The 24,248-nt window shown below is 43.1% G+C and overlaps 1 protein-coding gene across 3 annotated transcripts in view; it reads left to right on the top strand.

The window, feature by feature from the left end:
- The window catches only part of JAZF1 (JAZF zinc finger 1), a 340,318-nt gene that overhangs the window by 134,981 nt on the left and 181,089 nt on the right, over positions 1–24,248 (top strand). Inside the window, exon 1 of one of the 3 annotated variants that reach the window (XM_042920935.1) lies at positions 8,755–8,908. The exons of the other annotated variants lie outside the window; for them this stretch is intronic. The gene's annotated coding sequence lies outside the window, so the exon portion shown is untranslated. Of the gene's footprint in view, positions 1–8,754; positions 8,909–24,248 lie in introns of those variants that run through there. 3 annotated transcript variants of the gene reach the window in all.

Below are 24,248 nucleotides of genomic sequence, written 5' to 3'. Positions count from 1 at the left end.
AAAGAAAAGGGAAAGAAAGAAAGAAACAAGCATTTGGTGAGGACGTGGAAAATTGGAACCCTTGTGCATTGTTGTTGGGAATGTAAAATGGGGCAGCCATTATGGAAAATAGTATGGAGTTTCCTCAAAAACCTGAAAGAATTACCACGTGATCCATCAATTCCATTCCTGGGTGTATATCCAAAAGAATTGAAAGCTGTTGTGGTTTTTTGTTTGTTTGTTTGTTTGTTTGTTTTTATGTTTGAGAGACAGAGAGAGACAGAGTGCAAGTGGGGGAGGGGCAGAGAGAGAGAGAGAGATACAGAATTTGAAGCAGGCTCCAGGCCCCTGAGCTGTCAGCACAGAGCGCAATGGGAAGCTCGAACCCACGAAATGTAAGATCATGACCTCAGCCAAAGTCGGACACTTAATGGACTGAGCCACCCAGGTGCCCCTAGAGCTGGGTTTTGAAGAGGTGTTTGAACACCGCAACCCAAATGTTCGTTGACAGATGAATGGCTAAAGAAGATGTGGTTTATACATACAACAGAATCTTATTAAGCCTTTCAAAATAAGGAAGTTCTGAGACCTGCTATGACATGGATGAACCTCAAAGACATTATTACGCTGAACAAAATAAGCCAGTCACAAATGCACAGATACCGTATCGTTCAGATGAGTGTCTGAAATATTTAAAGTAACCAAAATAGTACAATCTCTTGTGCAACAATGTGAATATGCTTCACACAACTGAACAGTGCGCTTGAAAATGGTTCAGATGATAAATTTAATGCTATGTATTTTTTACTACAATAAAAGCAAAATAGTCTCCACACTTCCTCTACGTTTGGGTAAAAAGGATTCCTCCTCTTTGCAAGTGTCCTTTATTCTAAGACTGGGAGTCTTAGCATGATTTTTGCAGGCGTGATTTTAACATCCTGACCGATCGGCATTTCAAGTAATCTCAAATAACACAAAGCTGCAGGTTGCTTTGCTCTCCTTGTGAAACTGGAGAGACGACCGGGTTTTTTTTTTTTTCTTCGTTGTTTTCTTTGTTAAAATACGTCCATAGTTCTTGCTGTGCCAAATGGTTTTATCATCTTCGAAAAAGGCTGGAGAAACGGCTTGGAGAGTAGATTACAAATCCGTGCAACACTCCCCTCTCCTCTGCACTGATATAAAGCGACAGGGTCGGTAGGGACCGCTTTCTTCCAAAAGTTTTTTATGGTAGCTCTTTATGCCTGTATTGAAATGATCAAATTATCAAATCGATTCCAGAAACTCCAGTAAAATGAAAGTGATGTAGAGACAAAACAAAAAGGTACGTGGCTTCCTTGGTGCCATTCAGCTTAGGAGAGGGAGCACCCAATTTTTAATACGAGCAGTTTACAACCACTCATGGTTAAATGGTTTATAGGATTCTCTGTAACAAAAGGTGGTCTAATTACTAAGGAGGAGCGAATAATATAGCCAGGTTATTTACAATGTGTGACTTACTTAAATTATGATCCTGTTAACTATACAAAAATGACAGAAAGCAGAAACATCAGAGCAAATTAAACATTCTGGCTTTTCATTAATGATCTTGAATATAGGAGGTGTGCACAAGGTTAATTTTTTTTCCCCTTTAAACATCACATGAGGCCTGCCCTCGGAATGAACCTGCAGTTTCCAGGATTCAGGGCATCAGCTCCTAAACAGGAAAAAAAAAAAAAAAATGACAGTAGTTTTTCTTTTCCATTAGGCCACACCAGAGTGTTTAGTTTCTGTCACTAAATCACATGGTAGGGATTCTAAATGCCCAGTTTTAGGTGTGATTTCTTTCCTTGTGATTTTTGTTTTAGTCTGAGTTACTTGTTGATTTTAATTGTCCTTATTTGTGATCTTTATTGATTGCCTGTGCCACCTACGACCCTCTTTTGTGGCACCGAACTTGGCAGGGAGTTTGCACATGAATCTCTGGATGTTTTTTTTTCAACAGTAGGGTGATGTGTTCCTTGTAAGTGAAACTGATGGAGAATATACAAAAGGAGCTGGGAAAAGTTGCATTTAGAAGCCAGTTTGCCGGAGAAAATGTAGAACTTTACTAGATTAGTGACATTATTTATCCAAAGTGCATTATGTTTATTTAAAATATTACAGTAAGGGACGCCTGGGTGGCTCAGTCAGTTGAGTGTCCAACCCTCGCTTAGGTCATGATCTCGCGGTTTGTGAGTTCGAGGCCCGCACTGGGCTGTCTGCTGTCAGCCAAGAGCCTGCTTCAGATCCCCTGTCCCCCCCACCCCACCCCTCCCCTCCTCACTCACTCTCTCTCTCTCAAAAATAAATAAACTTTTTTTTTTTAATATGACAGTAAGAATCTTAATTAAAGAGAACACGCGGATGGTTACCACAGGGGAAGTGGGTGGGGGATGGGTTAAATCGATGGTGGGGATTAAGGGGGGGCCTTTGTGATGAGCGCCAGGTGATGTCTGGAAGTGTTGAATCACTATATTGTACACCTGAAACCAATACGACATTGTATGTCAACAGGAATTTAAATAGAAGCTTAGTAAAATAAAATATTACAGTACTTGTGAAAAAACACAGTCATAGTGTCTCTCTCAGAAGTTGTCCAGAAACCCCATAACAAAAGAAAGCGTATAGAAAATGTTAGTAACTCCATTAGCAAACTTGAATAGCCAGCACAAGGAGGGCACGTCTTCTTTTCAGGCACTCCTGTGTCACAAAGATCGATTATGGACCAGGCCCCAGAGAAAATCTGTGCATGTTACAAGTTAGGTGCCATACGTAGTCCAGGTTCTTCAAATAAGATCCAGTAATACCAGATGTCAGCGATAAGGACAGTCTTAACCAGGTCTAGCAACTTTTTAAAGTTTTAAAATGCTCCTCTTCCCCGGGGCGCCTGGGCGGCTCAGTCAGTCGAGCATCCGACTTGGGCTCAGGTCGTGATCTCACGGTCGGTGAGTTCGAGCCCCGCGTCGGGCTCTGTGCTGACAGCTTGGAGCCTGGAGCCTGCTTCCGATTCTGTGTCTCTCTGTCTCCCTCTGCCCCTCCCCCACTCATTCTCTCTCCCTCTCTCTCAAAACTAAACAAACATAAAAAGATACAACTCATACCCCCTAAAATTCACCCTTTGGAAGTGTACAGTTCAGTGGTTTTTTTAGTATTTTCGCAGAATTATGCGACCATAAACACTATGTGATTTCAGGACGTTTTTATCACCTCCAACAGAGTCCTGAACCCACTAGTCTTCCCTTCCCACTCACTGCTGTCCCCAGCCCTTGGCAGCCATGTCCCGCCTTCTATAATATTTGCCTACTGTAGACAGTTCACATAATCGGAGGCGTGGAATATGTGTCCTTTTGTATCTGGCTTCTTTCACGTAGCTTGTTTTCAGGGTTCATATATGTTGTAACACGAATCAGAATTTGATTTCTTTTCACGGCTCAGTAACATTCCATTATGTGAGTATAGTAGACTTTTTAAAGTTGATTTTGAGAAAGAGAGACAAAACGTTAGCAGGGAAGGGGCAGAGGGAGAGAGAGAGGGAGAGAAACCCAAGCGGGTTCCACGCTGTCAGCACAGAGCCCGACGCAGGGTTCGAAGTCATGAACCGTGACATCATGACCTGAGCCGAAATCAAGAGTCACACACTTTTAACTACCTGAGCCACCCAGGTGCCCCTCCTTTGTGTGACTGTAACACTTTCTTAAATCCATTCATCCATTGATGTACATTTGGGTTATTTCCACCTTTTGGTTATTATGAGTAATGAAGCTGTGAATATTCATGTACGCTTTTTTGTATGAACATTTTTAAAACTCTGAGTTAAAGAATAAAATCATAATTAGAACAAAAGTCTATTTAGAAGTTACAGGGAATGAGGGGCGCCTGGGTGGCTCAGTCGGTTGAGTGTCCGACTTCGGCTCAGGTCATGATCTCATGGTTCGTGGGTTTGAGCCCCGCATCAGGCTCTGGGCTGACCTCTTGCTCAGAGCCTGGAGCCTGCTTCGGCTTCTGTGTCTCCTTCTCTCTCTGCCCCTCCCCCACTCGTGCTTTGTCTCACTCTATTTCTCAAAAATAAATAAATGCAAAATAAATAATTAAAAAAAAAAGTTACAGGGAATGAGAACACTTCATATAGAAACCCATAAGCTGTGGCCAAAGCGGCTATCAAAGTACAAACTACAGTCCAAAAATATTTGTAAGAAACTTAGAATTACTGAAAATAAAAGCATTCACATCAGTATTTGAGGGAAAAGAGCAGATTTACCCCAAACGTCTAACAATGTAATAACTCTAACTTCAGAAATTCTAGAAAACATGTTTAAAGCAACAAAAGCCTCACCGGTTTGATAGATAAAATTGAAAACACTTTTCTTTGAAAACATTGATAAAATAGAGACACCTTTGGGCTCTGGCAAGCTTAATGGGAGAGAGGAGGAAGATACAACCGAAGGTTCACAAGCATTTTCTATGCATCTTTCTTTTTAATAGTGAATTTGAAAATTCACGGTTATTATTAAACTATCAGAAGTGACTCGAAAGAATATATGAATAGAAAATAACCATAGGAGAAACTTACTCTTCTGTCCATCCGTCTATCCACCCTTCCTTCCATTTCTGTCCTAACCAACCATCTGAGTCCTTTATGAGAAGTAGCTAATCTCCTTCCTAAATACCAGATATAGATTTTGGTATTGGCACCTTGTTTGCCTCCAAAGCTTAGAGGGAGACAGTAAGCATCCGGGTTGACTCTCCAGATCAGCTTAAGTTCTGTTAACTAAACCAGACGAGAATATGACCAAGAAAATGTGGAGCTAGCTCACTCATCAGCAGAATACACATCATTAGCAGAATAATACACCATGATATTATACAGCTTAGAGTAGGAAGGTAAGCATAGTCCAATATTAGGAAGCCAGTGTAATTCAGTAAGTTAATAGGATAAAATGCTGAAACCTATATAATTATCTCCATGTGCTATAAATGTCAGACGCAGTCGGTTAAAAGAGAGAAATCTTCAGCCGATTTGTTTCATCATTAGAATATGAATCAACAAGGGGCGCCTGGGTGGCTCAGTCAGTTAAGCATCTGACTTCGGCTCAGGTCATGATCTCATGGTTTGTGAGTTGTAGCCCCGCGTCGGGCTCTGTGCTGACAGCTCAGAGCCTGGAGCCTGCTTAGGATTCTGTGTCTCCCTCTCTGATCCTCCCCTGCTTGTACTCGTCTCTCTCTCTCTCTCTCTCTCTCTCTCAAAAATAAATAAACATTAAAAAAATTAAAAAGAAAGAATATGAATCAACAGAAATAAATATTTTTCCTATAAGACAGCATTCACCACATACACAGTATTCTGGGAAAAAATGATACCTCTCACAACTGCATCACAATCTGTAAAACTAAGAAAGTACAGTTGACAAAAAATGTGTAGGAGACAAACTAAAACTTTACTGAAGTGTAGGCAGAGGTGTTAATAAAAGGAGATACATTCCACTTCTGGCTAGGAACTCAGTATTATAAAGCAAGTTTTCTCCAAATTAATGTAACACTTCTATGCAATTCCAATAAAGTCCCCCTAGAATTTCTTTTTAAAGCTTGACAAGTTGCTTCTAAAGTTCATATAAAAGAATAAGCAAAAATGGCACAGAAATGTATTTAAAAAGAAACAATTGGGGGGCATTTGCCCTACTAGATTTTATAATATGCTACGGAGAACCTATAAATAGATCTATGTGTGCATGAGAATTTAGTATGAAGATAAAACTTTCAGATCAGTAGGAGAGGATGAACTATTTAATATCTATAGCTGACCCTCGAGCAACAGGGGAGTTACAGTTGCCAACCTCCCATGCAGTAAAAAATCTACATGTAACTCTTGATTCCCCCTAAAACTTAAGGAGGACCATGAGAGATCAGTTTTTTACTGTGATATGCGCTTTGCCAGAGAGATGAACTGCTCATGAGGAGATGATTAGTGACACACATGTTGTTTGTGAGTTTTTTTCAAATTGTTGCAAATCCCCAAAGAATTTTCCAGGGTATTTATTTAAAAAAAAAATCTGTGTATAAGTGCATCCTGCAGTTCAAACCCCTGTTGTTCAAGGCTCAACCATAGTGTTAAGTCAACTGGCAATCTCTTTGGGAAAATATATATTTAGATCCCCGGTTCATGCCACACACTGCATTTCAAATCTATAAAATTCTAGAAGGAAATATAAAGCAATATATTTTTTATAGTTGTGGGGAAGGTCTTTAGAAGCATGACAAGGAACCCTGGAGTCTTAAAACGTTTAACAAATTCAGTTTTGTGAAATTATGGCAAAAGAAACTATAAATGAAATTAAAGTATATGAAACATGTATAGTGTTGTGTTCAGAATTTATAGAGAGCTACCACAAATCAGTAAGGAAAGACAATGGAACAGAAAAGTGTGGGGAGGATATGAACAGTCACGTAAGAAATACAGTTGGCTAATAAGCATCAAAATACCTTTGCTTACGATCAAGGAAAATGACTATTGGATTCAATTTTCATCGATCAGTCGCCAAAAATTAAAATGACCTGTGATGTCTGATGCTTGGGAAGGTGTGGCAAAAAGAGCCTTCTCCTACACTCTTACTGGAAGTTTAGGTTTATGTCGGCTGTTTAGGAGGGTCGTATCTATCCAAACTTAAAACATAGCTACTTTTGGGGTGCCCGGGTGGCTCAGTCAGTTGGGCGACCAACTTCGGCTCAGGCCATGATCTCACGGTTCATGGGTTCGAGCCCCGCGTCGGGCTCTGTGCTGACAGCTCAGAGCCTGGAGCCTGCTTCGGATTCTGTGTCTCCCTGTCTCTCTGCCCCACACCCCCACTCGTACTCTGTGTCTCAAAAATAAACGTTAAAAAAAAAAAAAAAAAGCATAGCGACTTTTAACATAGCAAGTCTATCTACTGCTGTGCTACAGAAATTCACCAGAGCAGAATTTATGTAGAGAAAACCTGGGGGCAGCCTAAATGCCCCTCAGTAAGAGAATAGGTTAAATAAAATTTGGAGTATTCTTTATATGTAATACCATGCAGCCATTAAAAACAAGCTAGTTTAGGGGCGCCTGGGTGGCTCAGTCGGTTGAGCATCCGACTTAGGCTCAGGTCACGATCTTGCGGTCCGTGAGTTCGAGCCCTGCGTCGGGCTCTGTGCTGACAGCTCAGAGCCTGGAGCCTGCTTCTGATTCTGTGTCCCTCTCTCTCTGACCCTCCCCTGGTCATGCTCTGTCTCTCTCTGTCAAAAATAAATAAACATTAAAAAACAACAACAACAACAACAAAAAAACAAGCTAGTTTTGTATCATTTGACATAAGGTAGATGCCATGTGTTGGCATAACAGTTAAGATCCCAGGTCTGGCATAGACTTGATATCTCTAAGGCTGAGTGACTTTGAGCAGTCACTTAACTTCTCTAGCATTAGTTTGCCTGTCTATAAAAATGGGGCTCACTATAGCACTCACGTCCTTAGGGTTTTGTGCAAAGCAAACGGGGTGGATGGTCCATGCACACCAGTAAGCACTCACTAAGAAGTGGGTACAAAACGTGGCACAAGGAGCTGCGTATTTGCTTGTGTGTTGAAAAAGCTGGAGAAGGACACCTGTCACAGTGCTTGTAAGTAATTAACCAGGCCGGAGGGGAGGGGTAGGGAGTTTAATAACATGGTAAAAAAAAAAAAACCCAAAACCAAACCAAAAACCCCCACGCACCTGTTATGAAGTGTTCCCGACATGAACCCCAGCACTGGCTCTCATTCTGCTTAACAATTCAAGTCTACACTGTAGTCACTACACTTACGGGTATCTCTTATTCTGGATATAATCACTTCCTGCACCCCGAGTTTGGGGTAATCCAAAATACAGGAGGAGTTTTAGAGAAATAGCTTAATCCCAGTTCAGCAGAGCTTTTCTTCACGTGTCCCTTAGAAGGTCGTTCCTTTCCTGGAGGCGCCCCTGCATCTGGCATTCAGTTTGGTTGACTTGCTGAGGGAGAAAAAGGAAGCAGCCTCTTTCTTCCTCAGTGTCAGAAGAAAACATTCTGGATTCTAGGGAGAAGGCTCCGAGGCACTTAGCCATTGAGAGGCATTCCATAGACACACTCCCGCCTCCTCCATCCCCACCCCCACCTTCTTTGAAGAAGAAAAGTCAGTTTCTTTTATGCCTCCCGAAATTTCACCTTCCTCCTTCTCCCAGCCTTTCTCCTTCCTTCCTTCCCACCCACCCCTTGGGAGAGGCACTGGTCTCCTCTTATTCACAGTTTAAGAGGCTGGTGACCCCTAGTGTCAAAATTCCATCTCCTTTGGGCGGAACGAACCCTTTCCCCCTGGCTTTTCCGGTTGTTGGGAAGAATTAAAGGAAAAGCTGAGACTGAATTCCCGAGAATCCCCAAATGGGTTTCAGATGAGGTTGGGTCAGTCCTTGGCTCAAGTGTGATTATAATGTCTCTCAATCTGTATCTCCCCCCACCCCCTGACCTCGCCCCAACAATTAGATGGTGTGCAGAGACCTAGGAATTCTATGATGATTGTAACCTTTTTCATCGTACTGCCACACTGTTAGTATCACCAGTAAATGACATCGTTTTTCATTACTATAGCTGCCTCCAGCCATAGATTCAGAAAGGTCAATTTTAATTAAAAACCAAGGAAAAATACATTTTGTGGGTTGTTTTGTTTTGTTTTGTTTTGTTTTTTTACCTTAGAAGAATAGGTTATTAGCTTCCTTTCTAACTGCTGCTGCCTTGTAGAACTTTCAGAGAACACGGACAGACTCTTAAAAATCTTCAGCAGATCACCTCACCGGCTAGAACAGTTGCAGACACTTTGGAGGAAGGGGGGCTCTCATGCCCTGTGCCCGCTCTCTGCTGGAGGTGTCCCCTGCATAAGCCCTACGTCATCCCAGTAAGTTGTCCTTCAGTCATTAGAGCCGAAAAATTTATAAGACGATCAGGTTCGTGCACATCCCATTTTGCAGAAGACAGTGAGGACTGCGGGGTTTGCTTGACTTTGTCCAAGGTCTCTCGCAAGCTGGGAATAAAGAAAAGGAGGCGGAGGGGGGTGTCAGAGGGTAGGAAGGAGGGAAGGACAGATGGTCATGCTCCCAGGCTAAGAAGGTTCACTTATGTGGGTCTTGAATGATTAGATTTACAAAGATGTAATGATTTTTGAAGTAAAAGTCACCATTGTCACTACTTTAAAGGGTACCCTTCATTCAGGGTAATGGGTATTAAGGAGGGCACTTGTCGTGATAAGCACTAGGTGTTGTATGTAAGTGATGAATCACTGAATTCTACTCCTGAAACTAATATTGCACTGCATGTTAACTAAAATTTCAATTAAAAAAAACAACTTCTAAAATGAAAATAAAAAATAAAGTGTACAATTCAGTGGTGTTTAGTGCCTTCACAATGTTGTACAACTATCGGGACTTTTTTTTCCTTCCCAACTCTTTTTTTTTTTTTTTTAAAGTTTATTTTTGAGAGAGAGAGACAGAGAGAGAGCGAGCAGGGGAGGGGCAGAGAGAGAGAGGAAGACACAGAATCCAAAGCAGGCTCCAGGCTCCGAGCTGTTAGCACAGAGCCCGACGCGGGGCTCGAACCCACGAACCCATGAGCTCATGACCTGAGCTGAAGTCGGACGCTTAACCGACTGAGCCACCCAGGCGCCCCTAGGACTTTCTAGAATGCTTTGTCACTCCAGAAGGAGACCCCATTCCCTGTTCTTCCCTCTTCCAGCCCCTGGCAACCACCAATGTGCTTTTCTGTCTCCATCGGACTGCTTATTCTAGATATCTCATATATGCGTGGAATCATAACATATCTGGCCTTTTGTGACTGGTTTCTTTTACATACAGTATTTTCAAGGTTCATTCATGGTGTAGCATGCATCAGTACTTCTGTTTTACATACGTTAATTTGTTAGTTTATCTTAACCAGTTCTTGGCACGCTGTAAGCCCCGAGCCTTACCCCGATCCATGTTCCAGATGCTGCCAGTGCTGTATCTAAAATGCACATTTGATCGTGTCCACACCCCCGACTCAGAATTCGTGTGTCATCATTTCCATCAGGGTAACGGTCACGTTCTGGCAGGACCTCGAGGGCCCTCCTTTATGGCACTGGCAACAGTGTCGTCTCTAGGCTCATTCCTGTCCCCTCCCCTCCCCCCCCCCCCCCACCCTGTAATCCAAGGAGGCACCTTATTCGGCCATCACCTGTCACACAGTCAACGCCGCCTTTGAAATGTCATCTCCATCTCCCAACCCTCTTAACCCAACGAACTCCTCCTAGTTCTTCAACACCCATCCTGCGTGCCTTCAACCCATCCTTCCTCTTGGCTGTAACTACTTCTCTGCTCCCCCGCGAAGGCTGTCTCTTTCACGCACCCGGGACTTTATTTTCATGAGGTGACCCCGTCACCTTTGGACTACTGAGCGTGTTTGAAGGCAGCACGTCATAGGATGGTCTGGATTTTTTGAACCCGGATTGGAGAGGCTTCGTCTCCTAGAGCAACGAGAAGGGAGCCCTTCCTTGCAAGTCCAATAGTTGTTAAAATTTCTCCTTAGCAGTTTCTCAGAGAACACAGCCATCAGTAGCATTGGTCGGTATATGGGAAATAGCATTTCTGAGATGCTTATGATGGGTTTTTAGGCAGTCTCCCTTGACAGACAGCTATGTTACGGGGGAGTTCTCCCCTCTGAGGATTTGTTAATAGAGAGCAAGGCGGCATTTTCCCAACTGTTGGCAAGGACACTCGGAATAAAAACTTTTGGCCCCTGTGTGCGTGATAGTCATAATCCTCTAAATTCAAATAATCTGAAGTATGTAGATCTTGCCCTCAGACTGATGATTCTCAGACACAAGAATGTCTTGGACGGTAAAGAGGAACAATGCAGTGAGATTGTACTGGCTCTGGAGAGCCGAGGCTTGGGAAGTAGATGTGCTCATGGAATTCCGTGCTGCCTCATAATTTTCTACTTTAGTAAGATGTCTAGTTTCATTTTTCCCACGTCTGTATCACCTGTTTTTTTTTTTTTTTTTTCTAACAGTTTACACCAAATCCACCTACATTCAAACTCGTAGAATCCCAAGTCAGGAAGTGTCATCATTTGGGACAGTCTGACTTGGAAAGGAGGTGAATTCTCCTTCCTTCCACTGTCAGCCAACAGCTCTCATCCTTGCAAACACACACACGGACGTGCTGTCACACTGACATGACCAGCCAGACGCTAGTTCTTGGCATGTGGAGCACGACTAAGTCTTTTGCCTCTAATTTCTATTACACGACTTCTGCTGCACACATTTTAATGTAAAACTTAACCCCAGGTCACTTGTCGATTTGCATTCTGGGAACGAATTTGTGTCTGTAAGAGCACACTATAGCTGTAAAATAGAAATAATCTTTGTGGTTTCTAAAAGGACTCTTTGGCATTAAATGATAGGTTTTAATGCTTATTTATTTTTGAGAGAGCGAGAGAGCGAGAGCACAGGCAGGGGAGGCTCAGAGAGAGAGAGAGGATCCGAAGCAGTCTCTGTGCTGACAGCAGTGAGCCTGATGTGGGCCTTGAACTCACGAACTGGGAGATCGTGACCTGAGCCAAAGTCTGATATAGCCAACTAAGCCACCCAGGCGACCCTGAAAGGATTTTCTTAATGGATATTTTTTTATGACTTACTATATTGAATTTGGGACATATTAAATTAAATATTGCTTAATTAAAATGAGTATCTAAAGTGACTCACAGAATGGAACACAGCTTATTAAAGAACCACAGTCTTCTACCCAATGTGGCCATACAAAGTGGCATCCATTCCAAATTCTCCCTTGATCATGTAATTGCTATAAATGATTGTTTTATTAGAACCATTCTTTTAAGTGGGCATTTAAAACTTTACATGTCCAGAATAGAACTCTTGATCCCCACTCCCCTACACATACTCTGTCTCTCTCTCTCTCTCTCTCTCTCTCACACACACACACATACACACACACTCATAAACTCATGATCTCACCCCCCTTCACACACACACACCCCTGTTCTTCACCTAGGCTTCCCTCTCAGTAGGGGACGCTTTCCCCTGCCTGGTGGCTCAGCCACTGTGACCTTCCTACTCCTCAAGCGTGCCCAGCTCGGTCTCACCTTCCCACAGGGGCAGTAGTCATCTCTGTGTCTGAGACGTTTACCCCTAGATCCTTGTGTGGCCAACTTCTGATTTTTAAGACTTGACGTAGTGCTGCCTCTTCAAAGAGGGCTTCCTGGTCACTCTTGATCATATCACCCTTTTACTTTTTTTTTTTTTTTTAATGTTTATTTATTTTTAAGAGAGAGAGAGAGCACGAGCGAGGGAGGGGCAGACAGACAGAGGGAGACACAGAATCCGAAGCAGGCTCCAGGCTCTGGTCTGTCAGCAGAGAGCCCGACGTGGGGCCCGAACCCATGAACCGTGAGATCATGACCTGAGCCAAAGACGGACGCTTACCTAAATGAACCACCCAGGCGCCCCGTCACCCTTTTACTTTTATATTGTTCTCAGCACTCTTACATACTGTCTTGTTTATTACTTATTTGTAATTTTCCCACCTAGACGGTAAGCAGCACAAAAACAGAACCTTGCTTGTTCCACTCAGAACAACGGTACCTGCCTGGTGTGTACTTGGCCCTCAATAGACCCTTGAAGGAAGGAAGGAGGGAGGGACGGAAACTGGCGTTAGATTTTTCTTCGGAGGAGTTGGAGGGGCACAGGTAGTATACAGAATGGAAACCTTCCTAAAAGTTGAATTCATTTCTCATGAAATTAAGGTTTTTCTATGATGTGTAAAGAATACCCTTTAATAATACTTTGGATTTGCATTATCTGGACTCTCAGCATTTTTTAATGTGTTCGAGGCTTCAGTTCGAGCACTCTCCGAAAGGCTAACTTTAATAACATCAGACCTGCCATTTCTACAGGGCTTAGAATAGATTCCAAAATGCCAGAGAAAATTAAATGCAAAAAAGCTCCAGTTAATTAATGTTTCAGAATAAATTAATGTTTTAGGTCTGACTTTAACTGACAAGATTGGTGAATTTCAAAGTTAAAACTGCCACCTTTATCCCGTGTCTGTATTTTGTGCGGTACTTAGTCGTTCCTGTTATTTATCTCCTTGGGGAATAAAGGGAGGTGTATACTTATTGAATTTTAAGTTAAAATAAAAAACACAATCGTACTCGTTATTCTTAGGAGAAAGGGTTTTAGCATTCCTCGTAACTCTCTTTAGTTGTGCAATTATTCCTGAATGTGCAAAGTTGGGAGCAGATCCTAAATATGTTTGTTGCTGTGGTGCTGTAACATCCTGAGAGGAGGCTCGCATTTATGTGCGTGGTTTGTGCTCCAGGGGCTGGCTTGGCTTCCTACATATTTCTCAGTAAATTAATTATGGAATGCTGGTGTGTGCGTTGGCCACGGAGAAGGAGGCGCATTTTCATCTTGTCTGATTTCTTTCTTGTTTATCCTTGGCTCTTAGACCATAGGAAAAAATCGGCAAAAACCGGGGACGTTTTTTTCTGATTTTTTTTTCTGCTTCCTCATATTCTCTTCTTCATTTTCTGAGCCTCTCTCTCTCTCCCTGTTTGCAAGATTAATTTGTCTGTCTCATAAGAATATTGTGAGGTAATGAGATGAGTGTGTGTGTGTGTGTGTGTGTGTCCAATATAGTTCTGACCCCAAACTATTTTTTAAAATATTGGAATGTTCGGGGAGCCTGGGTGGTGCCCTCAGCTGAACGTCCAACTTCAGCTCAGGTCATGATCTCACGGTTTGTGGGTTCGAGCCCCACTCTGTGCTGACAGCTCAGAGCCTGGAGCCTGCTTCAGATTCTGTCTCCCTTGCTCTCTGCCCCTCCCCTGCTCACGCTCTGTCTTTCTCTGTCTCTCAAAAATAAATAAACGTAAAAAAATTTTTTTTAATATTGGAATGTTCTTGGAGGATCTCTACACTAAGGAGGGTTAGATGTAGCTCTAAGGTCTCTTTAAACCTTAAGACTCTACAGTCTTACATCCCATATACCGTACAGTCATGAGTCTTTTAAAATTGAATATATAGACCGCCTCCCAATTGACCACTGTGTATTACTTTTGTTAACACAAACATTTCACTATGAAAGTGTAATCAATGTGCTAAGCAGTAGGGTTTTAGATATGAAAGAAGATTTATATTTTACTTTGTTTCACAAAAGGACTTGAGGCAGAGGTAAGTGTTCATCATGAACATTTGCTGTTCTTGTGTCAGACTTTAAGTGTTCCAAGTACAGACGGTTAGGCTGGATGTAAACTGACCTGTAGAATGCTCAACAAGTCTTTTGTTTTAATAGATAACATATATTTTGTAACTTCCTACTTTTTTAATGTTTATTTTATTTTATTTTTTAATATGAAATTTATTGTCAAATTGGTGTCCATACAACACCCAGTGCTCATCCCAACAGGTGCCCTCCTCAATGCCCAGCACCCACTTTCCCCTCCCTCCCACCCCCCACCCACCCTCAGTTTATTCTCAGTTTTTAAGAGTCTCTTGTGATTTGCCTCCTTCCCTCTCTGTGTCTTTTTTTCCCCCCCTCCCCTCCCCCATGGTCTTCTGTTAAGTTTCTCAGGATCCACAAAAGAGTGAAAACATATGGTATCTGTCTTTCTCTGTAGGACTTATTTCACGTAGCATAACACTCTCCAGTTGCGTCCACGTTGCTACAAAAGGCCAGATTTCATTCTTCCTCACTGCCAAGTAGTATTCCGTTGTGCATATAAACCACAATTTCTTTATCCATTCATCAGTTGATGGACATTTAGGCTCTTTCCATAATTTGGCTATTGTTGAAAGTGCTGCTATAAACATTGGGGTACAGGTGCCCCTATGCATCAGCACTCCTGTATCCCTTGGGTAAATTCCTAGCAGTGCTATTGCTGGGTCATAGGGTAGGTCTATTTTTAATTTTTTGAGGAACCTCCACACTGTTTTCCAGAGGGGCCGCACCAGTTTGCATTCCCACCAACAGTGCAAGAGGGTTCCCGTTTCTCCACATCCTCGCCAGCATCTATAGTCTCCTGATTTGTTCATTTTGGCCATTCTGACTGGCGTGAGGTGATATCTCAGTGTGGTTTTGATTTGTATTTCCCTGATGAGGAGTGACGTTGAGCATCTTTTCACGTGCCTGTTGGCCATCTGGATGTCTTCTTTAGAGAAGTGTCTATTCATGTTTTCTGCCCATTTCTTCACTGGATTATTTGTTTTTTGGGTGTGGAGTTTGGTGAGTTCTTTAACTTCCTACTTTTTAAAATAAAATCCAGTGGCAAGACAAGCTCCAGGTAATCTGGAATTCTGTGTTGTTGGACTAAGGCTTTCAGTTATTCAAGAATTTACTGGACTTATGAGGTGTGCACATGTTTCTTTTTTGGGAATTTTAGTTGATATTTGCAAGTAATGCTTGGGAACAAGAATTTCAAACAGAGTTTCACAAGAAATAACAATATTATAAAAAGCAGATGTTAAACAGTTTTGTTTAAAAAAGGAGAGATTATCTACATTATTTATAAGCGTTTGAAAGAAAATAACCAATTCAATAGTACAGTTTTTATCTTTTCCTCTTTTCCTTCCTTTGAGTCCAGTTATGCAAATAAACTTATATGAATCATTTGCTTCACAAGTTCAAATCTGCATAGATTCCTAGCGTTGGAACTATAAATCCCTGAAAAATGAGTGTTTATCTGTGAGTTACGTTAATTAATTCAAGCACATCTTGTTATCTGCTAGGCCGTGTGGAGACAGCGTTCTTCCTTACATTGGGTCTGTTGATCTGGTGTTTAAAAGAACAGCTGCAAACCTCCTTGGTTGAGCCTGTTTGGGGCCAGCGAAATGAAACATGGACACTGACAATATTAGAATAAGTCCGTGGAAAGAAAATCCACAACACATAAACTCGGGGGTTGGGAATGATTATGGTCTTGAATTATCTATGTGGACGGTCCCACTGCATGGAAAATTCCCATTCTCCCCACTCTGTGTGTGATGCTGACCTGGTGGATCATTGCTAGTTGGATTTTTTTCCCTCCGTTGCTTAATACAATTTGTAAGACTTAGCTGAGCTTCAGGACTTTTTCCACCGGAAGAAAAGAGTCTTTTTGTTCCCCCCCATTTAAGATTGTAACATTGTGACGTCGGAAGGTAAAATTCCCAAATCTCTCTGTTCCTAATCAAGCACTGTCAACACGCATGTGACTTGAGACGAGAGGAACGAACGGGCAGAAGTTGCGGGGAGGGATATTGTCAGAAGACATTGGTGACAATTTCGCTCTCCACAAATAGAGTGAACCAGCTGGTAAAAAAGTTGCATGTTGCTGGAGGCGTCCTGGAGATTTGAGGGTTCATTCAGAAGAAGTTAGCTTCCAGCTAACTCTGCACACTTATGATCCTCGGTAGAAGAATTTAGAAAGAGGGCTCGTTTTGACCGAGTGTGGTGACCTGGGCTCGGTTTCTTGATGAAATCAAGGTAAAAAGAATAGACACAGACAAATAAAAAATGGAAAATTCCTTCCCTTTCTTTCAGATGAAGAAACTGAGACTCCGAGAAGTGAAGTGACCTGTGCAAAGCCACACAACCACTTACTGAATTTGGGAATGAGACTCTGATCTCCTTCTCCACTTTTATCTCAGTCTCCCCTTCTTTTCCTGAGTCATTGTCAGAATATTTTGTACGAATCCTAAAACGAGTCTGAGGTCCAAACGTGTTGAAGCCCTTGCAATCCTGCACAGGTCGGTCATTGAAGACCGCTTGAGAGTTAAATTAAAATTGGCTTCCTTCGTCCTGCCCGGAGAACTGAAAAATAAAAGTCACGGATTCCTTCTCACTAAGCAGATCCCTTAGATATTTTCTTGAAATTCCTCAGCTTCTGTATCTTATTGTAGAGTTCACTTGCAAGAAAGCATAATATTTGTTGTATCTGAGACCATCTAGTCTGGCTGCTTTGTCTTACAGTCATAATTGTGTTTTAGACAGAGGGTATGCAAGGTCTGCACGTCCCCCAGTGAATCTCTCAGCAGACTGATTTTCTCTGTATACCCTACTGAGGATCTGCTCAGCTGTGTGCTCTTGTCCCACAGGTCTAGAATCTTCCCAAAGTCACTTGGGCCGCTGAACGGTGCACATAGGCGAGTGGAAAGGAAGCTATTTGTGCCTGTTGGCTCCTGCTGTACCTAGAGAGAGTTTGTTCTGTTATGGGAGTTGCTAGGCTGTTCTCTGTCTTCCATATAGCTATGTATATTCTTTCCAGATGCTTCTCTGTATTCCTGACTATACTGCCCGTCCGTCTCCAGGAACACAGCCTCACCCCCAACAGGCCACTCCCCAGAGTGCCAGAACAGAGTTAGACATCTCTAAGTGTCTAATAAAGGAGGATGGGAGCCACGGGCCTGCATTGTGAGGCAGTTTTCCTCCCCCTGTTGGGCAGGCTCTAGAATAACTTGTCGACCACATGGAAGCCAGAAGGCCCTCCAGAAATGATCCTGCTGTCTGTAAACTACAGAGCCTTTATCGAGGTGTCTTCCGAGTCCACAGCTGCCTGCAGGGGGGTAGGGGTGGGGGGGAGGGGAGGGGAGGCATTAATTTACCACTTATATTTGCATCCTGGTTGTTCCCCAAAAATGAACCAGGACTATGATACCAGATAGGAGTGAGTAAGAAGGAGAACTTTCTGTTACTGCTATCCTTGAATACTATGAATGTCCCTGTTAACAGCATGACCCACAAGAAGATGTTTCACTTCAGAAGGTTAGATAGGTTTCCGTTTGTTACCATGTCCGTGGCCTGCTCATAAATATTTATCAAGTGGACTCCAATCTGGAGTTCATTCCGGGCTGGGCTGCTCTCCCAGCGGACATTAGTCCATAATAGAATCGTAATTGTTGGCAGAGAGCAACATGATCAAATAACTGGTTTGGGGAAGGTTTGTTTTACTTTTATTTTCCCCCCCAGTTTTTATACACAAATGCACGGAGACAAAGAAACGTTGGAAATTCCCTGAGTGGAGTTGCAGGGGTCCTTAGCGATCATCTCACATACGTGCACTTACAAGGAGGCTGGAGGGATTCAGTCTGACTCTGTGAGCTGCATGGTTAGACGAAAAGATGATCTGCTTGCTGACTTGTTATAAATACACCTCCATCTGGTTAGAGATGCTTGGTGTGGCAGCCACATTTAATTTTCCCTTTTTTCTTTATTTTCATGTGTTTACTCTTGCGCATGCCTGTGGTCGGTTCTCAGAGTTTCAGCTGCTGTTACTTTAGAAACTGATATCGAGAATTACTCGGGACAACACTTGAATGCTTCGGTGGGGGATGAAACCCAGAAGGAGCCGTAGCATCAGGTTATATATTTTTTGACTTACCTGTTGCCGTTCTGTGTACTCTCTAATGAGCACGTGCTAACAATTTCTAAGCAGCAGGTCATAATTTCTGTCTATACTTTACCTTCCAGTTTATTCTTCCTGTTCCCTCCTTCCCAAAGAGGAAACAAGAAACAAAATCAACAATTAGGGAGAGGAACTCTAGGCCTGAATGGAGTGGCTCATTCGCTTTTAAGAGTTTAATTTCTCAGGAAATGCTAAGAAAGTTAGTTTTGATGACGCCCATTTTAATCTCTTAAATTTCTTTTATTTTTTCTAATTTTTTACTTTACTTGAGAGTAATGCCACCCTGATCTTTTTCAACTGCTTAACAGATAAATTGGGTCGACATGTCTATAATATGGCAGTTTGAGGACAGTAATTGTTCAGCCCTCATGTTCTCTGCTTCTTGTTGCAAGTTTCCCTGTCTCACCCACCGTGATGATATTTCATTAATACCCAGGCTAGTGAAGAAAAAAAAAAAAAATCATGCTTTCTTTTTAGGAAGCCATCGCATGTTTACCTTTTATTCAGTAACAAATTCCTTTCTGAGTGAGTAGGGCAAGGATGATTTCTCTTTTGATATTTCATACAGTTCCGTGTTTCCCTTAAGGGGGGCGATGGTGTCATTTGTGTATTGTTCTAGAAAGATCCTGGCATTTGCATTCAGAAGACCTGGGTCCAACTTGACCACACACCTGGGTGTGTGAGCATTGGCCGATCACTTTCAAGGTTTGGCCCCTGTTCTTTTCCTCTGTGAATGAAGGGAAAGAAGTTTGTCTCTTTTGTAAATCCTTTTTGGAATGGGGCAGGGTTAGGCATAATGAGAATATCTTCCCTACAAGGATGTCGTGAATATTACATGCTACATTACATAAATCACAAATCGCTGTATATATGTTAGTTACCTTCCTTCAAATTCAGTTTTCAGGGGTAACTGACCACCCTCGAAGACTGCCTACTAATATTCACAGTGACAAGCAGTGAGATATACTTATTTGGTCACGAAAGAAACTGAAAGTATTTCTTTGGGCTTCAGAACATTCCTCCCCCTGCTGTTTGTTTTAAAGGCAATGGGACGCCGTGTGTAAAGGTCTTGGCTATAGAGAGCAAAATCCCCCCCTGAACCCAGAGAACTCATCAGCATTGCTCTGGGGGGTGGACTTGGCTTTAGACGCTTTTCAGTGCAAACAGAATTACAGTTTCTCAGTTCATTGAATCAGTCACTTCACCAAGATCTATATCAACTTTGTCTGCGTGTGTGGTTTGTGTTTTGCCTTGAAGCCGTGGAGCACAAACCAATTTGAAATTTATCTTGTCATGTTTTATTTCAGACAGTCAAGTGAAAGAGAATCCTTTTATAGTGGGAGAGATATTGGTATTTTTATGCGTCAGGACGAGCTGATTTTAAAACGAATTAAAAGTCCCTGTAGAGTGCCATCATTATAAATTTAGAAATCAGGGCTATTTCAAAATCAGGAAGGAAAGAGGTAAATCATTGCAGTATGGCATTGGAAAGAATTCATTCCGTCAAGCCCTCGGGACAGCATTAACCATGTAGCTGGTGTATTCTTGACTTTGTTGGCTGGGTTGGGGGGGGGGGGCTGTTCTGTGGTCACATGACAGTAATTCCCCTAATCTTAGTGTTCCAAGCCCTCGCTGCTCATTAGTAGAACATCCTCCCTTTTTGAGGGCTTCTGCCCCCTGCCAGATAACTTTGCGAGTGTCTGGCAAGGCTTCTGTGTGCAGCCCAGTGTCCCCCAGGCCAAGTTCTGGGTCCCTGGCATCTCATAAATAATCAGAACCACCGGCTGTCCCTCCTCTGCCCCAGCATCTGCTGCCGTCACCAGCCCTCTTCCCACCGTCCCCTGCCACTTTGCCAGTCTCAAGTTTATATTCCACACCACACAGCAGGCTCCACATCCAGAGTCTTCAACTCTTGGGAAATGTTTTCACTCCTGTGAACTTTTGATCCCATAGCAGAAGTGCAGTCAACGTCTGAGCAGTCTCCTGATTTTCACTTCTAGTCACCTTTTTATCAACTAAGTGGCAAGTACTTTCCTATGTTGTGGGGGTAAAGATGGAAAAGGAGAGCTAGAAGCTTATCATCTAGTGTGCTTAAGTGACTGTAACATAACCCACACTTAGGTAGGTCCTGGGCTACATTCAGCGTGAAAGGTGTTGCAGTGACATCTTTAGAAAATAAAGATGGAGGGGCATCTGGGTGGCTCAGTCAGTTAATCGTCCGGCTTTGGCTCAGGTCATGATCTCACAGTTTGTGGGTTCAAGCCCCGCGTCGGGCTCTGTGCTGACCGCTCAGAGCCTGGAGCCTGCTTCGGATTCTCTCTCTCTCTCTCTCTCTCTCTCTCTCTCTCTGTCTCTCTCTCTGCCCCTCCCCCATTCATGCTCTGTCTCTGTCTCAAATAAACATTAAAAATTTTTTAAAAAAGAAAAGAAAGATGTATGAGTCGAGGACCAAAAGAAATGCTGAGCCCACACCTGGTCTTAGGATGCTTAGACCAGTGGGGAGCTGACGAGAGGTGCCAGGCATGGCATAGAGACGTAGTAAGAACGTATGTTTGGGTTGCAGATAATCCAAGAATGGGTCCTTGGTGATCACGCCGCCTTCTAACCTGCTCATGACACTAGCCAGGTCATGGAGTCTCGCTATGCTCAGAATTATCCAAACTCCAGTATTTAAAGCTTCAGTCTCCTTGTGTTGGCTCTGAGACCTCGCCTGCAATGCATGAAGCACAGAGGCAGTTCTGTTGCTTCGAGGGCAGCTTTACCTCATATTCTAAACATATCAGACGGATTCTCGTTAAAGTGCAGGTCGGGTTTCACTTATCACAAACACAAGAGGAAACCCGATCGGTGAATGAGGTCTTGGGCCAGGCTCTCTCAAGCTGTCGTCCACACTAGCAAAGTAAGATGTGCTGTTTACAAACACACCAAAGCAGAGAATGCTTTGAGCAGAGCACAGCCGGGCTTCATTTCTTCTTTCTCTTTCATCGGGTCCCAAACTTATACGATGTATTTATTTTCTGTGGTTCTTACAAAGAATGCCCAATAACCTTCTTTTTAAATTTTTCAAATGGCCCATCTGTGTATTTAGTTCTCGTCTAGTTCTCTCCAGGAGTACGTGTTTTCTTTCTTCGGTTTCTATCCAAAATGTGGCAACTCTTTATGGATCCTTACAGAGAACTCAGTGCCCGTGTGCAGGTTGAAGAAGAGGGAAAGGAGAAGGTGAGTGAGTGTGTAAGCACACGGAGGGGCCCATGCTGTGAATAGTGTATTTCACAGGTTTTATTTTTACAAATCCAGGATGAACTTTTACATGGGCCGTACCCAGGGGCGCCTGGGTGGCTCAGTCGGTTAAGCGTCCGACTTCAGCTCAGGTCACAATCTCACACTCCGTGAGTTCGAGCCCCGCGTCGGGCTCTGGGCCGATGGCTCAGAGCCTGGAGCCTGCTTCCGATTCTGTGTCTCCCTCTCTCTCTGCCCCTCCCCCGTTCATGCTCTGTCTCTCTCTGTCTGAAAAATAAATAAGTGTTAAAAAAAAATTAAAAAAAAAAAAATTACATGGGCCGTACCCAGCGCGTACTCGTAGATATGTTGCAAAGATTAGAGAACCAGCCCCCGGTCTTCACTTCCGGGTATGGGAGGCACTCCCGAGTGTTCTTGGAGAAGCGGAGCCTCCCACGTGTGGGAAGAGCATTCGCATTCTCCTACTGTAAGTCCCCCCATGTGACAAAGCCGAGATGCCTGCCTCTCCCTGGAGGATCTTTGTCGGGGAAAAGAAGCAGTCTCTAAGTGGAAAAAGTCCTGCCTACACACACATACGCGTACAAGTGGCCGACTCTACAGTCAGCGCTTATGACGACAATGAGGTCTCACGGGGTCACTATTTGCCCTGCTTTCTGCTTCCCATCCTGAGAAGCTGTCGGGGGCTGAGGGGTGCGGTAGTTGGAGGGGGGTGTCTTCCCACAAAATGCCTTCTTATTGTTCTGCCCATCACCCACTCACCATCCATCCTCCCTATCTCTGTGTTTTTTTTAAGTTTATTTATTTATTTTGAGAGAGAGAGAGAGACTGTGTGTGTGTGTGTGTGTGTGTGTGTGTGTGTGTGCGCGCGCGCGCGCACACGCGCACGTGCAAGTGGGGAAGGGGCAGGGAGAGAGATTGTGAGAGAGAGAGAGAGAGAGAATCCCAAGTGCTCGATGAAGGTTCATATCCTCATCATGGGAACAGTTTAGGTCAGACTTGACAATCATCTTAGTAAATGTTTACGAAATACCATTGGTCAGGACCAAAACAGAAATCAAAACTTCTCTTCTCCCCCTACACCAAAAGAGAGGGAGACATTATTTAAAGTTTAAGTTTTAAACCAACACAAAGATCAATGAAAACTATTTTGAAGTCAGGATGGTGACTGACGATCTGTACTTTGCATTGTAAATAGCAGAAAGGTTCCTAGTAACTCATGCCCTTTTTTTTAGCGCTGGAAGTCTCCAACTGACAAATAGATAATGTGAAATTTACAAGACCTTCCTCGCTTCCTTCCAAAAAAGAAGGAAAGCCAAAACTGGGACGTATTAACAGCCCTGACTTAGGCAGCGTCGTCTGTAACAAACCCACTCACCTTGGAGTTCTACCTGCACGAGGCATCGTTGCTTTTCTGAGGAAGGCACCGCTCTGTCTTGGGTGGTGTGGTAAAACCCCACAACTGCGAGAGCCAGACTGAAATTTTCCAAGTCTCTCCTTTTGGCAGTGAACCTAGCTGCAGAAACATCTTAGTTGTACGCGACATTTAAAACTGTTTATCTCTCACTCCTGTCCACATTGATTTGTTTGTACTCCATGCCTTCCTTCCACAAGCCTGTAAAATTTCGGCCACATGACGCTCGGGGCTGAGGCTGCCTTCTATATATGTATATTTAAACTGAACGCTCCTCTTCAATTCTTTTAAAAACATTCTCTACCCTGTGCCAACCGCTTGGAGGGCTCTTTGCCTTCTTGGTTTGCTGAGATTTAAATCTAGAGATGCAAAACCTACAGCGTCCTTGTCCGTGTTCTCTGCATCTCATGCTTTTGCATCCTGTTGTAAGGCAGTCAGGCTGCATTATTGTCTTGCTGTCTTATGTGTTCGATCTTGAAAGTAAAAGTGCTTTCAACGGGAAATAACCTGAGGTCGGCGCTTCCACCAGGGAGGGCTCTGTCCCACCGCCTTTGTGGGACTTTCAAGGAATATGTGCTTTACTTAGAATCAGTCTTCCAGCTCACCCTTGTGATCTTCCCTCCACTTCGAAACGAACACCAGTCAGTGCTTAGGTAAACATACAATTCACCGCCTTGGCAGCAAACTTGGTTCTGATTACTTCAAGTGAAACTAACAAGTGACATCACTTTGTTTCCTTTTTGCTTTTTTACAATTAAGTTGGAAAATGTTGGGAAAAAATCTGAACACAGGTTGAAAACTATGTCTCAGTTGCCTCACATTTTTAAAAAACGGTCCTCATTTCATACAGTGACTTATTTCCATGGAATTTCATAGATTTCCCCACTGTAGTCTCCCACTCTCTGCCTAGGTGTTTCCATGCTCTGCAGCCCTTTTTATCCACCAGGCGCCTGCTTAGGGTACTGAAAGTCAGCAGCTGCCTTTGTAGTAACTTCCCAGATGAGCCCAATGTGCTCTGTTGCACGTACATGATAGGTGACTACTTAAGAGGGGATTTTTAGAGGACTTGTCTTTTCATCTGTTAGCAATTCCTAACAACAAAGAGAAGCGTCGTGAATCAGACACTCAGTCTCGATCGCACTGCCTCATCATCACC

This window comes from Panthera leo, chromosome A2 (assembly GCF_018350215.1).
Source record: "Panthera leo isolate Ple1 chromosome A2, P.leo_Ple1_pat1.1, whole genome shotgun sequence".
Lineage (NCBI taxonomy): Eukaryota > Metazoa > Chordata > Mammalia > Carnivora > Felidae > Panthera > Panthera leo.
This window is presented reverse-complemented; position numbering and strand designations above follow the sequence as displayed.